Below are 14,794 nucleotides of genomic sequence, written 5' to 3' on the forward strand. Positions count from 1 at the left end.
ACAAGCGAAAAATGTCAACAAATATTGATGATAGTCTTTTATCTGGAAAAGCACAAATATGTCATATTGGTTTATCTGTATGTGACTGAGACATAAAAGAAATGACACTGAAAGGGTTAGAGAAAAAGATGTGTGTCTGATAAAGCATTAATCATTGCTATATTCCAGACAATTTCACAACTTCAATTTAACATGAAAAATGCTGATCCATGAATATTTTACTGTATTCAGAGTGTTACAACAGCAGGTCTTTCCAGACCACTTTAAATCTAAATGAAAGACTTTAAAGATCTAATGAGGAGAACTTAAAAAGAGTATTTATGGTGTGCTGTCATAATTTTATAACTCAGAAAAAATGATAGTTTAAACAGACATCTTTCTATTTTAACAAATCACATCATGTTAAACAATTATGATTTTGGACCTTATCATATTCAGACATGTATTATTATTAGATGTATATGTGATTTTCTCTCCAAATAAATTGTGAAAAACATAAAGAATTGAACTTTATCATACTCATTTTTCAAGTTACAGAGTAACAGAGTACTTTTTATAAAGAAGAAATTCAGTACCTTTTAGTATTTAAATATGGCACCAATAGTGTAGAAATTAATGAGTTCAAAGATGCATGCTTTACTCAGCTTTCTCACTGGTGTGACTAAAAGATATGATCAGAATAATTGTAGAGGAATAATATTTTATTTGAGGGCTCACAGTTTTGGAGATCTCACTCAGTCTATAGGCAGTTGGCTCCATTCCTTGGGGCTTGAGTGAGGCTAAATATCATGACAGAAGAGTGTGGTGAAGGGAAGCAGCTCACAATAGCAGAGATCAGATAGCAGAGAGAGAATCCACTGGTCAGATAGAAAGTATACAGCCCAAAGGCAGACTCCAATGCCCCACTTCCTCTAGCCATACCTACCCACCTTCAGTTACCACTTAGTTAATTCCATAAGGGGAGTAATTCACTGATTGGGTGAAGACCATTATAACTCAATAATTTCTCCTCTAAACTTTCTTGCATGGTCTCACACATGAGCTTTGGTGAGACACCTAATATCTAAACCATAACAATGCAATTTAATGTCATAAAATTTTCTAAGTTTAAAATATTTCCATTATAGACAGCATTACATTCTTTTCTTGGTATACCATAAAAATAAGGGTAATATGAAATAATTCTTCCATCTTAAATGAATATAGGCCTACTTTAATTGTTAACATTAGTATATGAAGAAAATGCCAAGTTTAATTACAGAAAAAAATGTACTTCAGAATGAGAAACAGAATGGTGTATACATTGTGTCTTAGAAGTAACAACATATTAGAAGTATAGTGGAGTTTTCAAAGTAAATATATGCCCTAAAAACCAAAGCAAAGTATTCTTGGAATTGATAAATCAGAGAAATGGATCTCATTTATGGAAGAGAAGAGGGACACAGGGGAGTAGTAGAACAGAAAGTTGGAATTTTATCTTTGTGGAGAGCAAGCTCCCTTGTGGATACTTGTCATCAGCAGATGATAAAAGCTACCCACTACATGGAAACTCTGAGAGAGAGGTATAGACCTTTTGATTCCAAAGGTCAACTGTCAATTAGAGAGCATTCTCTTGGCCTCCCCAGATTTTATGTTTGCAAAGCATTTATTCAGGAATATAAACAAAGAAATGATATGTGAATTTAAAAATTTGTAAGTAAAAAAGGAAATTAACAAGAAAATACACTTAAATAACAATTTATAGCATTTACAAAAAATGACTTCACCATCTTTTATTTTCAATTTCTCTAGTCCTTAAATTCAATTGTTTTGATTGAAAAGATTATATCTTGGATCTTTTCTTTTTATTGGCAGATTTCTTGTTTTGATTTATTTCCACTTAATGTGATTTTTTTTTTTTTGTATAGTGTGTTTATATTTACAACTTTGCCAAATTTTGACTATGTATTTTATTTGACATGTATTCTCTGGTCTTACATTTTGTGTAGCTAATGAATTTTTTTTTTTTTTTGGAAAAAACATAAGTAAGTAAAATTAGTAACTTTAAGACATTTAGTGAAATAAATAAAACTCAAAATCCTCTCCCATTCCTTTAATATTGTTTCACACTTTACTTCTACATATGTTTTCTATGTGTGTTACATACTACACCAATAGAATATTTTTCTATTTTCATTGAATATGTGATAATTTTATTTTCATTTTAATTAAAATCTATGTAAATATATATGTGCATATATATTTATAGATTTTAACCATTTAAAATCTTTATAAAATCACACATATGCAAGAGCTATTTAATATCCTTCAACCCAAAGATACTTTGTTGGATGATTTCTCCTGCTGCTGTCCTATTTTCACATTCTATTGGTGAAACAATGCTTGGTAAAAACACAATAGAAATGTTTGTTTCTCGATAACTTACTTTGCACCTGGGTTTCATCAGAATTCACATTTGTCTTGTTAGCCCATGATTATAGTTTCTTATACTTAGTTTTTCATGATTTCTCCACCAACTTTTCCAGCAAACATGAGAACACTGGTATTTTATCTCATATAAAGTGCTATCACTTTTGAAATTTAATTTACATATAAATTCTTGAATTTTTAAATCTCATGGGTAAAAAGTAAATAAGGCACAATGACTCTACAGCTTATCCAACTTGCTTTTGATTTTCATAATAAAAGTTTTAGTTTCTTATGATTTCGTTATGTTCTTGCTGAATATGGAAGATATCAATATTTTAGATGAAAAAAAATCTTGTCATACACACACACACAAATACACACTCAGGTTTTCAAATTTGGTATGTATTTCTTCTTAATGGTGTAATTACTCCAAGAATATTCAAAGAAGACTTAAGTGAAATAAACCATCTGAGGTCATGTGTACCTTTGCCATATCTTCATTATGCCCTTAGATTAAATGGATGGAAATTTTAATTGTTTAAATATTCTAAAATTGTGTAAAGTCTCTTATTATTTAAATTAAATGAACTTCATAGATAGCTAGATGAAAGAAGCAAACTTCTTAGCTCTCTAGGAGTTTTTAGATCCTCCTTACTATTTGCATACTTATATTTCACTGTCTTTGGGAGGAAGGAATTCATTGCTGCCAGCTATGAAGGTCTTTAATACTTTCTATAGTCCTAAAAATAGATTTTGGGTTTTTTTTTTCCCTTCCATAACAGATATTCTCAGTTATTACACCTGATACCCACTTCCCTACTTATATTCTATTTTTCTTCTTTATTTCTTTCTTATGGATACCAATATTTTACTTCTAGCCATCAGATCTCTTGAGTTTTAAATTTCTCCTTTGTAATATCATTCTTAATATTATATCTCTACATTTTTATTCTATGTAGTTTACTATTGAGGAAATTTCTTTCAGATGTAAAAGATCCTATTTTCTCAAATTCATATATATTCTCAGATGTGATTACAAAAGTATTCCCTGTTGCATTAATATACTTCCTTTATTCTGGAATTTCAATAACATGAATTCTGACATTTCACTGCTATATTCATATCTCTGTTTTCTTATAAAAATACTCATGTCTGATATATTTCTGTGAGTTTTGACAAACTTTAACCTAATTTTATAGTTTATAATATTTTCTTTGGCAGAATCAAGGTGTTTATTAATCATATCCATAAACTACTTCACTTTCTTTTCTCATATCTAGTGTTTTAATTTTTTTTCTAAAATATTTTGGAAATAACTTTTTACATTTTTCATGTTATATTTCTTCATTTCATTCTGATTGTATATTTAGCTTATATGTAAACTTTATGTTTTGCATGATAGAGAAATATTATCTGGGTTTAACTTCACAGGCCTAATTAATTCTTTTTATTTTAAGAGTCCTTTTGAATCTTCTCTTCATCTGTATTTGATATTTGTCATTGGTAGAAATTTTGAGCTGGAATTTTACTTTTTTCCTGAATTGTGAGATCTTATTTGATGAAGAAGAACTATGCTGAGCCTTGAAAATTTGCTTTAATATATTATTCATATCTCACCATTCCAGGTCTGAAGCCTTCTTGTTCTCATATAACTTTCCATGGTCAATGCTGGTCCAGCAGTATTGCAGATCTCAGTCAAATGGTGACTCATCTAGCAAAATGTACACAGAATAAAGTTGAGAAAGGAAGAAAATATCCAAAGGACCAACGAATCTGATTTACTCATTATTAAAAGAAATCATAATATAAATCTCATTTACACATATGTAGAACATGAAATAAATTAGAAAGTAAAAAAAAAAAAATGGGTCTCTGAAAAATACAGTCATACGGAAAGGATATATTTGAGAAAAGACCAAAGAATACTACCTTGAAATTATGAGAAAGAAACAGAAAACTGCTGTATTTTTTAAATAGAATGCCATAAAAGGTATTCCTTTCTTTGCTATGGAAGGATTGAGTGTACAGTATATACTCCACTGGAACATCATAGATGTTTCAACCAACAAAGGATGAAAAGGCTGAATAATAAATCACAGAGATTTACAATAAATGATTTTAAGAATTTTAACTTTTCAACAAAATGATATATAATGAATTTTCATACATTTAAATCTTTTAAGATATGTTTAAACATTTTCTTTTTAGTTTTTATTGTACATTGACACTTCCCTTGTCCAACAGATCCTAATGTATTCATAAGTATTTATAACTTTGAAATTATAATGTAGTATTAATTGAATTTCATTTTAAATGGCCTATACTATTTTTCCTTCCTTTCTTCCTTTCCTTCGTGCTTCCTTTGCATTTTTATCTTATTGTAGCAAGTAAAACCTGCAATGTAATGTTAACTTGCAGTGATAAGAGTGACATCATGTCCTTCCCATTCCCAATTTCAGGGAAGAAAGTCTTTCACCTTAAGTGATGATTTTATCTTTCAGCTTTTTTTAGGTACTGTTGAAAAATAAAGGTGGTATATATTTAAAGGATAAATGTGATAATTTGATGTGAAATAATTACAGTTTGTTAATTAACATGTACATAATCTCATAATATCTTCCTTGTTGTGTGTGTGTCTGTGTGTGTGTGTGTGTGTGTGTGTGTATGTATGTATGTATGTTGAGCACACTTAGGACCTCCTCTGAGAAAATTTCTTTCAGATGTAAAATGCTTTATTATTAACTATAATAATAGCCATTAACTTGCTCTTTTGTATAATTTCTGTTTAATCAGAGATAGTATATATTTCTAGTTGTTCTATATTTTCATCATGATTTTGGTTTGGATTGACAAATTTATTGTGCATTTACTGAGATGATAAACATTTTGTTCTTGATGTTAGTATAATATATTGAATTAATTGATTTTTAGTTGTTAAAGGATCTTTCATTCCTGTGATGACATCATTTGGTTACAATGTACAATTTTTCTTTCTTGATACTGTATGAACTTTGGTCCTATTTTTTGTGGATTTTGCATGTTTATTCATAATGAAACTCTATTCAGGTTTTAATTATATTTTCTTTTGATGTTTTTGTATGGAATCAGGATAATATGGACTTCTTCAGACAAATTAGGATTCTATTTTGAGGAAGATTTTGTGAAGGTTTATATTACAAATATTTGATAATTTTTTGAGACATAACTTCTATACCTGAAGTTTTCTATATGCAAGTTTTTAAATTGGAATTTTATTACAGATTTATTCTGAATTTTTATTCTCTAAATATTTGATAATTTTTAGTTTTATAATAGTTTTTACATATCATGTAGACAGTTTATATTTGATAACATAAAGTTATGAATAGTGTTTCTTATATTTCTTTTTAATTTTTATAGAGTAATTTTTGGTGTCTTCTAACAATGTTTTCTCTTTCCATTATGATTAGTCTACCTAGAAAATTTTTGTTTTTCTTAAATCAAAATCAATTTATTTCACTTATTTTCTTTTTATACTTAGTTTATGCTAACTTTTGTATGTTTATTTTTAATTTAAATTACTCTTTATTTAGTTGTTTAATGTGAAAGTTTGGGTTAATACTATATTTTTCTTTTATGGTATGGACAATTATAGTTATAAATGTCCTTCTATTTGCTGCTTCAGTTGCATCTCATGAATTCTGATTTTTTTTATTTATATATGACAGCAGAATGCATTACAATTCTTATTACATATATAGACGACAATTTTTCATATCTCTGGTTGTAAACATAGTATATCCACAACAAGTCGTGTCTTCATACGTGTACTTTGGATAATAATGATCATCACATTCCACCATCATTAATTACCCCATGACCCCTTCCTTCCCCTCTTACCCCTCTTCCCTATATAGAGTTTGCCTATTCCTCCCATGCTCCTGCTCCTATCCCACTATGAATCAGCCTCTTTAAATCAAAGAAAACATTCGGCATTTGGTTTATTAGGATTGGCTAACTTCACTTAGCATTATCTTCTCAAACTTCTTCCATTTACCTGCAAATACTATGATTTTATTCTTTTTTACTACTGAGTAAAACTCTATTGTGTATATATGCCACTTTTTTTTAATCCATTCATCTATTGAAGGGCATCTAGGTTGGTTCCACAGTTTAGCTATTGTGAATAGTGCTGCTATAAACATTGATGTGGCTATGTCCCTGTAGTATGCTGTTTTTAAGTCCTTTGGATATAGACCAAGGAGAGGAATAGCTGGGTCAAATAGTGGTACCATTCCTAATTTTCCATGAAATCTTCATACTGCTTTCCATAGTGGCTGCACCAATTTGCAGTCCCTCTATCAGTGTATGACTGTATCTTTTTCCCCACATCCTCACCAACACATATTGTTCTTTGTATGCATAATAGCTGCCATTCTGACTGGAGTGAGATGAAATCTTAGCATGGTTTTGATTTGCATATCTTTAATTGCTAGTGATGATGAGCACTTTTTACGGTGTTTGTTGATTGATTATACATCATCTTCTGAGAAGTGTCTCTTCAGGTTCATTGCCCATTTATTGAATGGGTTCTTTCTTTCTTTCTTTCTTTCTTCCTTCCTTCCTTCCTTCCTTCCTTCCTTCCTTCCTTCCTTCCTTCCTTCCTTCCTTTCTTTCTTTCCTTCTTTCTTTCTTTTTGGTGTTTGGTTTTTTGAGTTCTTTATATACTCTAGTGCACAGTGCTCTATCTAATATGTGAGGGGTAAAGATTTCCTCCCAAGATATAGGCTGTCTATTCACCTCACTGATTGTTTCTTTTGCTGAGAAGAAACTTTTTAGTTTGAGTCCATCCCATTTATTGATTCCTGATTTTAATTCTTGTGCCACAGGGGTCTTATTAAGGAAGTTGGGGCCTAATTCCACATGATGGAGATTAGGGTCTACTTTTTCTTCTATTAGATGAAGGGTCTCTGGTTGTATTCCTAAGTTCTTGATTCAGTTTGAGTTAAGTTTTGCGCATGGTGAGAGATAGGGATTTAGTTTCATTTTGTTGCATATGGATTTCCATTTTTCCCATCAACATTTGTTGAAGAGGCTATCTTTTCTCCAATGCATGTTCTTGGTATCTTTGTCTAATACAAGATAATTGTAGTTTTATGGGTTAGTATCTGTGTCCTCTACTCTGTACCATTGGTCCACCAGTCTGTTTTGGAGCCAATACCATGCTGTTTTTGTTACTCTTGCTCTGTAGTATAGTTTAATGTCTGGTATAGTGATGCCACCTGCTTCACTCTTCCTGCTAAGTATTGCTTTAGCTGTTCTGAGTCTCTTATTTTTCCAGATGAATTTCATGATTGCTTTTTCTATTTCTATGAAGAATGCCATTGGAATTTGGATTGGAATTATATTAAATCTGTATAGTGCTTTTGGAAGTATGGTCATTTTGATAATATTAATTCTGCCTATCAAAGAGCAAGGAACATCTTTCCATCTTCTAAGGTCTTCTTTGATTTCAATCTTTAGTGTTCTGTAATTTTCATTATATAGATCTTTCACCACTTTTGTTAAGTTGTTGCCCAACTATTTTTTTTGAGGCTGTTTAAAATGGGATAGTTTTCCTCATTTCCCTTTCTGAGGAATTGTCACTGATATATAGAAATGCCTTTGATTTGTGGGTGTTGATTTTATATCCTGAAACTTTGCTGAATTTATTCACTAGTTTTAGGAGTTTTCTGGTGGAACTTTTAGGGTATTACAGGTATAGAATTATACCATCAGCAAATACTGCCAATTTGAGATATTTTTTCCTATATGTATTCCTTTGATTTCTTTCATCTGTCTAAGTGCTCTGGCCAGTTTTTCAAGAACTATGTTAAATAGAAGTGGTGAAAGAGGGCATTCCTGTCTTGTTCCAGTTTTTAGAGGGAATGACTTCAGTTTTCTCCATTTAGAATGATGTTGGCCTGAGGCTTAGCATAGATTGCCTTTATGATGTTGAGATATGTTCCTATTATCCCAAGTTTTTCTAATATTTTGAACATAAAGGGGTGCTTTATTTTGGCAAATGCCTTTTCTGAGTCTATTGAGATGATCATATGATTCTTTTCTTTAAGTCTATTGATGTGATGAATTCATTTATTGCTTTCCAACCCTTGCATCCCTGGGATGAAACTCAGTTGATCATGGTGAACGATCTTTTTGTTAGTTTTTTTTGTATTTGATTTGCCAGAATTTTATTGAGAATTTTTGCATGTAAGTTCATTAGAGATATTGGTCTATTGGTCTAAAGTTTTGTTTTCTTTCTTTTTTTTTTCTTTTTTGATGTGTCTTTGCCTGGTTTTGGAATCAGAGTGATATTGGCCTCATAGAATGTGTTTGAAAGTACTGCCTCTTTTTCAATTTCCTGAAATAAATTGGAGAGTATTGGCATTAGTTTGTCTTTCAAGGTCTTGTTGAACTTGGCTGTGTATCCATCTAGTCCTGGTATTTTCTTGATTGGTAGACTTTTGATGGCATTTCTATTTATCATTTAAAGTTGATCTGCTTAAGTTGTGTATATCAACCTGATTCAATTTGGGCAAATTATATGACTCTAGAAATTTGTCAATGCCTTCAATATTTTCTATTTTATTGGTTTACAGGTTTTCAAAAAAATTTCTAATTATTTTCTGTATTTCTGTGTTGTCTGTTGTGATATTTCCTTTTTCATCAGGTATGTTAGTGATTTGAGTTTTCTCTCTCCTTCTCTTCATCATCATGGTTAAGCATCTGTCAATTTTATTTACTTTTTCAAACAACCAACTTTTTGTTCTGTCAATTTTTTCAATTGTTTCTTTTGTTTCAATTTTATTGATTTCAGCTCTTATTTTAATTACTTCCTGTCTTCTGATGCATTTGGTGTTATTTGTTCTTTTTCTAGCAGTTTGAGTCATTTATTTGTTGATTTATTCTTATTTTAAGGAATGAACTTCATGCAATGAAGTTTCCTTTTAGAATTGTTTTCATAGTGTCCCAGAGATTTCAGTATGTTGTATCTGTGTTTTCATTCACATCTAAAATATTTTTATTCTCCCCCTTGATGTCTTCTGTAACCCATTGTTCATTCAGTAGCATATTATTTAGTCTCCAGTTATTGGAGTGGATTTAATTTTTTTTTCATTGATTTCTAATTTCATTCTATTATGATCTGATAGAATGCAGGGTAGTATCTCTACTTTCTTATATTTGCTAAGAATTGCTTTGTGGCATAATATATGGACTATTTTAGAGAAGAATCCATGTGCTGCTGAGAAGAAAGTATATTCTCTCATTGAAGATTGGAATATTCTATATATGTCAGTTAAGTTTAAGTTATTGATTGTATTATTGAGTTCTCTAGTTTCTTTGTTCATTTACTGTTTGGAAGATCTATCTAGTGATGAAAGAGGTGTGTTAAAGTCACCCGAAATTATTGTGTTGTGGTTTATTTGACTCTCGATCTTGAAAAGGGTTTGTTTGATGAACATAGCTGCTCTGTTGTTTGGGCATGTTTATTTATAATTGTTAAGTCTTGTTGGAATATGGTACCCTTTAGTAGTATGTAGTGACCTTCTTTATTCTTTTTGATTGACTTTTGTTTGAAGTCTTCTTTATTGGATATGAGAATGGAAACCTCTGCTTGCATCCACAGTCCATGTGAGTGGTATGATTTTTCCCAACCCTTCACTTTCAGTCTGTTGATGTCTTTTTCTATGAGATGAGTCTCTTGGAGGTAGCATATTGTTGGGTCTTTTTTTTTGGTTTTTAATCCAATCTGCTAGTCTATGTCTTTTGATTGGTGAGTTTAAGCCATTAACATTCAGGGTTATTATTGAGACATGATTTGTATTCCCAGCCATTTTCATTCAATTTTGGTATTTAATGTGACTTGGTTTCAACTCTGATTAGATTTTCCTTTAGTGTAATCCTTCCTTCTGCTGATTTTCATCATTGTTTTTCATTTCCTCTTTTTGGAATATTTTGCTGAGGATGTTCTGTAGTGCAGGCTTTGTAGTTGTAAATTCTTTAACTTTTGTTTATCATGGAAGGTTTTTATTTCATCATTAAATCTAAAGGTTAGTTTTGCTGGATATAAGATTCTTGGTTGGCATCCATTTTCTTTCAGAACTTTGTATATGTTGTTCCACAATCTCCTGGTTTCCAGGGTCTGGTTTGAAATGTCTGCTGAGATATGAATTGGCTGCCCCTTATATGTGATCTGACTCCTCTCTCTTGTGGCTGTTAAGATTCAATCCTTAGTCTGTATGCTAGACATTATCATTATAATGTGCTTTGGTGTACTTTTGTACATTTGGTGTCCTGTAAGCCTCTTGTATTTGCTTTTCCAGTTTGTTCTTCATACTTGGGAAATTTCTGATATTTTCTCATTGAAAAGATTTTGCATTCCTTTGGTATGAAACTCTGTGCTTTGTTCTATACCAATAACTCTTAGATTTGTTCTTTTGATGCTGTCCCATAGTTCTTGGATGTTCTGTTCATGGTTTCTAATTTTCTTCACTGTGTGATCAACTTTATTTTCCAGATTGTAAACTTTGTCTTCTTATCTGACATTTTTTTCTTCCAAGTGATCTAGTCTGTTGGTTATGCTTTCTATTGAGTTTTTTATTTTATTTGTTGTATCCTTCATTTCAAGGATTTCTGACTGTTTTTTTTTTTTCCCAGAGTCTCTATCTCTCTCTTGAAGTAATCATTTGCTACCTGTATTTGCTCTCTTATCTCATTGTTGGAGTGATCAATTTTTGCCTGTATTTGCTCATTTAGGTCATTTTTTTAATTCACAGATCATTTTAATTGTGAACTTCTGAATTCCTTCCCCAACATTTCATCAACTTTACTGCCCATAGGTTCTGTTATTATAGTTTCCTGGTTTGTTTGGGACATTTTCCTCCCTTGCTTTTTCATGATGTCTATGTGTCTTCCTCTCTTGCATTGTGGGTATGAGATAACACAGTTTCTTCCCTATATTCTAGTAGTACCCTTACAGATTGTCTATACCTCACCTTGATGTTGGGAGTCCAGGCCCTGCTGGTGTCCCTCAATGGATGCTCCTACATCCTAGATCTGGTACCTGCGTAAGTTGGAGTGGGTAGATCTGGGTCACTGGGGTTGACCTCCTGTGGTAGTCTGCTCATTGAAAAGGGTGGTTCTACACCAGAGGCTAGGCTCTGGCAACTGTCTGCTTGCACAAAAAGGGCTAGACTAGGTGTACTGTGCTCCTGGGCCCTGCCCTACCTAGGAAAAGATCCTGGATCCCCTGTGGGCTGATGTGGGTGGTCTGAGTTGTATCTTGGCTCATGTGATAGCTTACTGGACAGAGGGGGCAGCCCTGAACCAGAGGCTGGGCTCTGGTGAGTGTCTATGCGCGTTGGCCCAGCAGAGGCTGGTGAGGGTGGACCTGGGACTCTTGGCTTGACCTCCCACAGTAGTCTGCTGTTAGGAAGGGGCAGTCTTGTGCCAAAGGCTAGGCTCTGGCTGTCTCTGCCCTGCTGGGGGAGGGGTGGACCAGGTGTGCTGTGCGCCTGGGCCCTGCAGAGGCCAGTGTCTGATGTGTTATGTTTAAAATTTCATTCACCTCTATTTTCTAATATCCCTTTGATTTCTTCTTTATCTCAATGGCTCTTAATAAGACTTGCTTATTTTTAATTTATATATATTTTGGGATTACCAAATTCAGTTCACTTGTTGACGTATACAATATATTTGGTATTATTTCAATCTCTCATATTGTTACCATGTTTTGCAAAAATTGACATTGAACAATTTAATTTTTAATTTTAATATATTTCTGCAGATCTAATGTAAATTGTATGTTTTTCTTCTTTCAATTATAATTGATATTTTTTCAGTATACATTTCTAAAGTTTTTTATTTTTTAATTTTCTATATTCATGTATTGATATAATGAACTTTGTTACAGATTTTACTTGTTCCTATTGCAAATTTTCTTCACTTAATATTGATTACTTACATTTTCAACAAAATTATAATTCCTCATTTTCAAATTTTATTCATCCATTTGAATAAAAAATTAGTGACTTACAACTGTGTATAGGTATACTTTAAAATTATCTCTTATTGCTTTTCCAATTGGTAATAAAGAAAATTTTCTCTGTTTCTTCTTTTCCTTACACGGAATTGTAAGTTCATAATATATTTTGTGTTTCTTTTCAAGGAAACAACTTTCATAAGTAACATTTCTTATTTTTTAAATGATTGTTTTAAACTGTATTAATTTAATCTTTAAATTTCATTTATTTTAGATTTTTATTTACATTGCTAAATATACGGATTCCTTTTTTATACTATCAAATACTTTAATAAATTATTTAACAAAACATAATTATTTTTATATAATTTATTTTTTATATTTTCTTTTATAAAGATATTTACTGTCATATGTTTATTTAAAGTCCATCACCTTTAAGATTTATAATTAGTTATTGTCAACTTTTTTTTTTCGACATTTACATTTCCCTTTAATTTGTCTTTTATCTATGGCTTTTATGTTTTAAACATTTCTTTATTTCCAGGTACAAAAATTCTTAAATATTCATTATTTGTATTTTTTTAAATTTCCATTTTATACTACTAATATAACATGAGCTATCTGCATTTAAAAGTTTTAACAATTCTGAGCCAGTGCAGTGGTGCATGCTTATAATCTCAGCAGCTCCAGAGGTTGAGACAAGGAGGATCATAAATTCAAAGTCAGCCTCCTCAATGGTGAGGTGCTAAGTAACTCAGTAAGATCCTGTCTCTAATGTAATACAAAAATTGGGCTGGGGATGTGGTTCAGTGGATGAGTGCCCCTGAGTTCAATCCCTGGTAACAACAACAACAAAAAAAAAGTTGTAACAACTCTATTTAAATATTTTCCCTTTTAGTTTACCTCATTATTTTGCTTTCTTTTTTACTAAAATTCTGACATTTTTTGAAGAGAAATTCCAATGCAATGTTTTGGCAATATTACTAAACTCTTAACAACTAAAAAATGTGCTTCTATTTATTATTCTACTTTCTTTTCCTATTAACAGATTCTAAAGATTGGGTAAGTTTACAAAGTGGTTCATTTTAACTAGGCTATAGAGGTAAAAGGTAGAGGAGATATATCTGGTGATGGTTTCATTACAGCAAATTCCAGAGGCAGCACAGGAGACAGAAAGCAGGCATGTTTATGTGTGTATGTGTGTGTGGGGGGGTGTTCCTCTCTCTTCAACATGATTTAATGATGACCACCTAATGACCTTATCTAATTCTAATACCCTTCCAAAGGCCAAACCTCTCAACATCATAGTCATATTAAATTCCCATTATCTTAAAATACTTCTTAAAGGAAGTTAAATTTTAGCACATATAGCCACAAAAGAGACATTCAAACCATCCCCAAACCATAGCAATTTATTAGTTCACATTTTTCTCTGGCTCATCATAAATTCAGGCCCGATCTCCCTGACTCCCTTTTGAGTTGCTCATTAGTTAGATGCATTTCATTCAAGATTGACTGGGGAAGGTTTCATTCCCAAGACTATTTGGTTATTGATTGAATTCCTTCCATGATGACAGGATGAGGGTCTCAGAACCTTTCCTGTTGGTTGCCAGAAGCTATTTCTTATTTTTTACCATATAATTTTCTGTAATTTGATTTACTTTATCAAAGTCTGCTTGGGAAAGTGTCAATACCAACAGCTGGCTAACAAGATGAAAATTGTTCTTCTGATAATGTAATCAAGAAAATGACATTCCATCATTTTTGCAATACTTTTTGATTAGAAGAAGATATCACATCCAAGCTAAATACATTCAAGAAGATAAAAGTACTAAAAGTTATTGATATCCTGATATTGTACATGATATTGTATATTTTGGTGCCTATTCTAGTATCTGATGACCACAGGTTCTATCTAAACTCAATTACCTCACTGTGTGCAAGATGTCAATTCAAGTTATATAGAATTCAATATTTTCTATCTGTAAAGACTATATTTTCCATTCATTGTACCTTTACTTCATATCTATAGTGTTTGATTTTTTGTAAAACATTTCCATTCTTTGCTGTTTTGATCAAATATCAATTCATTCTGTTTTTATTATTGTTTACTTATTTTACCAATGATATTCTATAGTTTCTGGAGATATAAGTTCTTGAAGATTTTTGGACACAGGACAGTAACTATTTCCCTTACTGATACTTTTATTTCATCACACCTTTTACTACATTTTGGTGGAAGTTCACACTGATGAAATGTGGCCTATGTGATATTTACATTCTCTCCATATAAAAGTAGAATTTTAATATACTTTTGATTCTTTCCTTTTGATTGGTCAAATCTCAACTCTGATCTCAGAGGTGTCATCCATTGCCTTTCAG

Source organism: Marmota flaviventris, chromosome 4 (assembly GCF_047511675.1).
Source record: "Marmota flaviventris isolate mMarFla1 chromosome 4, mMarFla1.hap1, whole genome shotgun sequence".
Taxonomy (NCBI): Eukaryota; Metazoa; Chordata; class Mammalia; order Rodentia; family Sciuridae; genus Marmota; species Marmota flaviventris.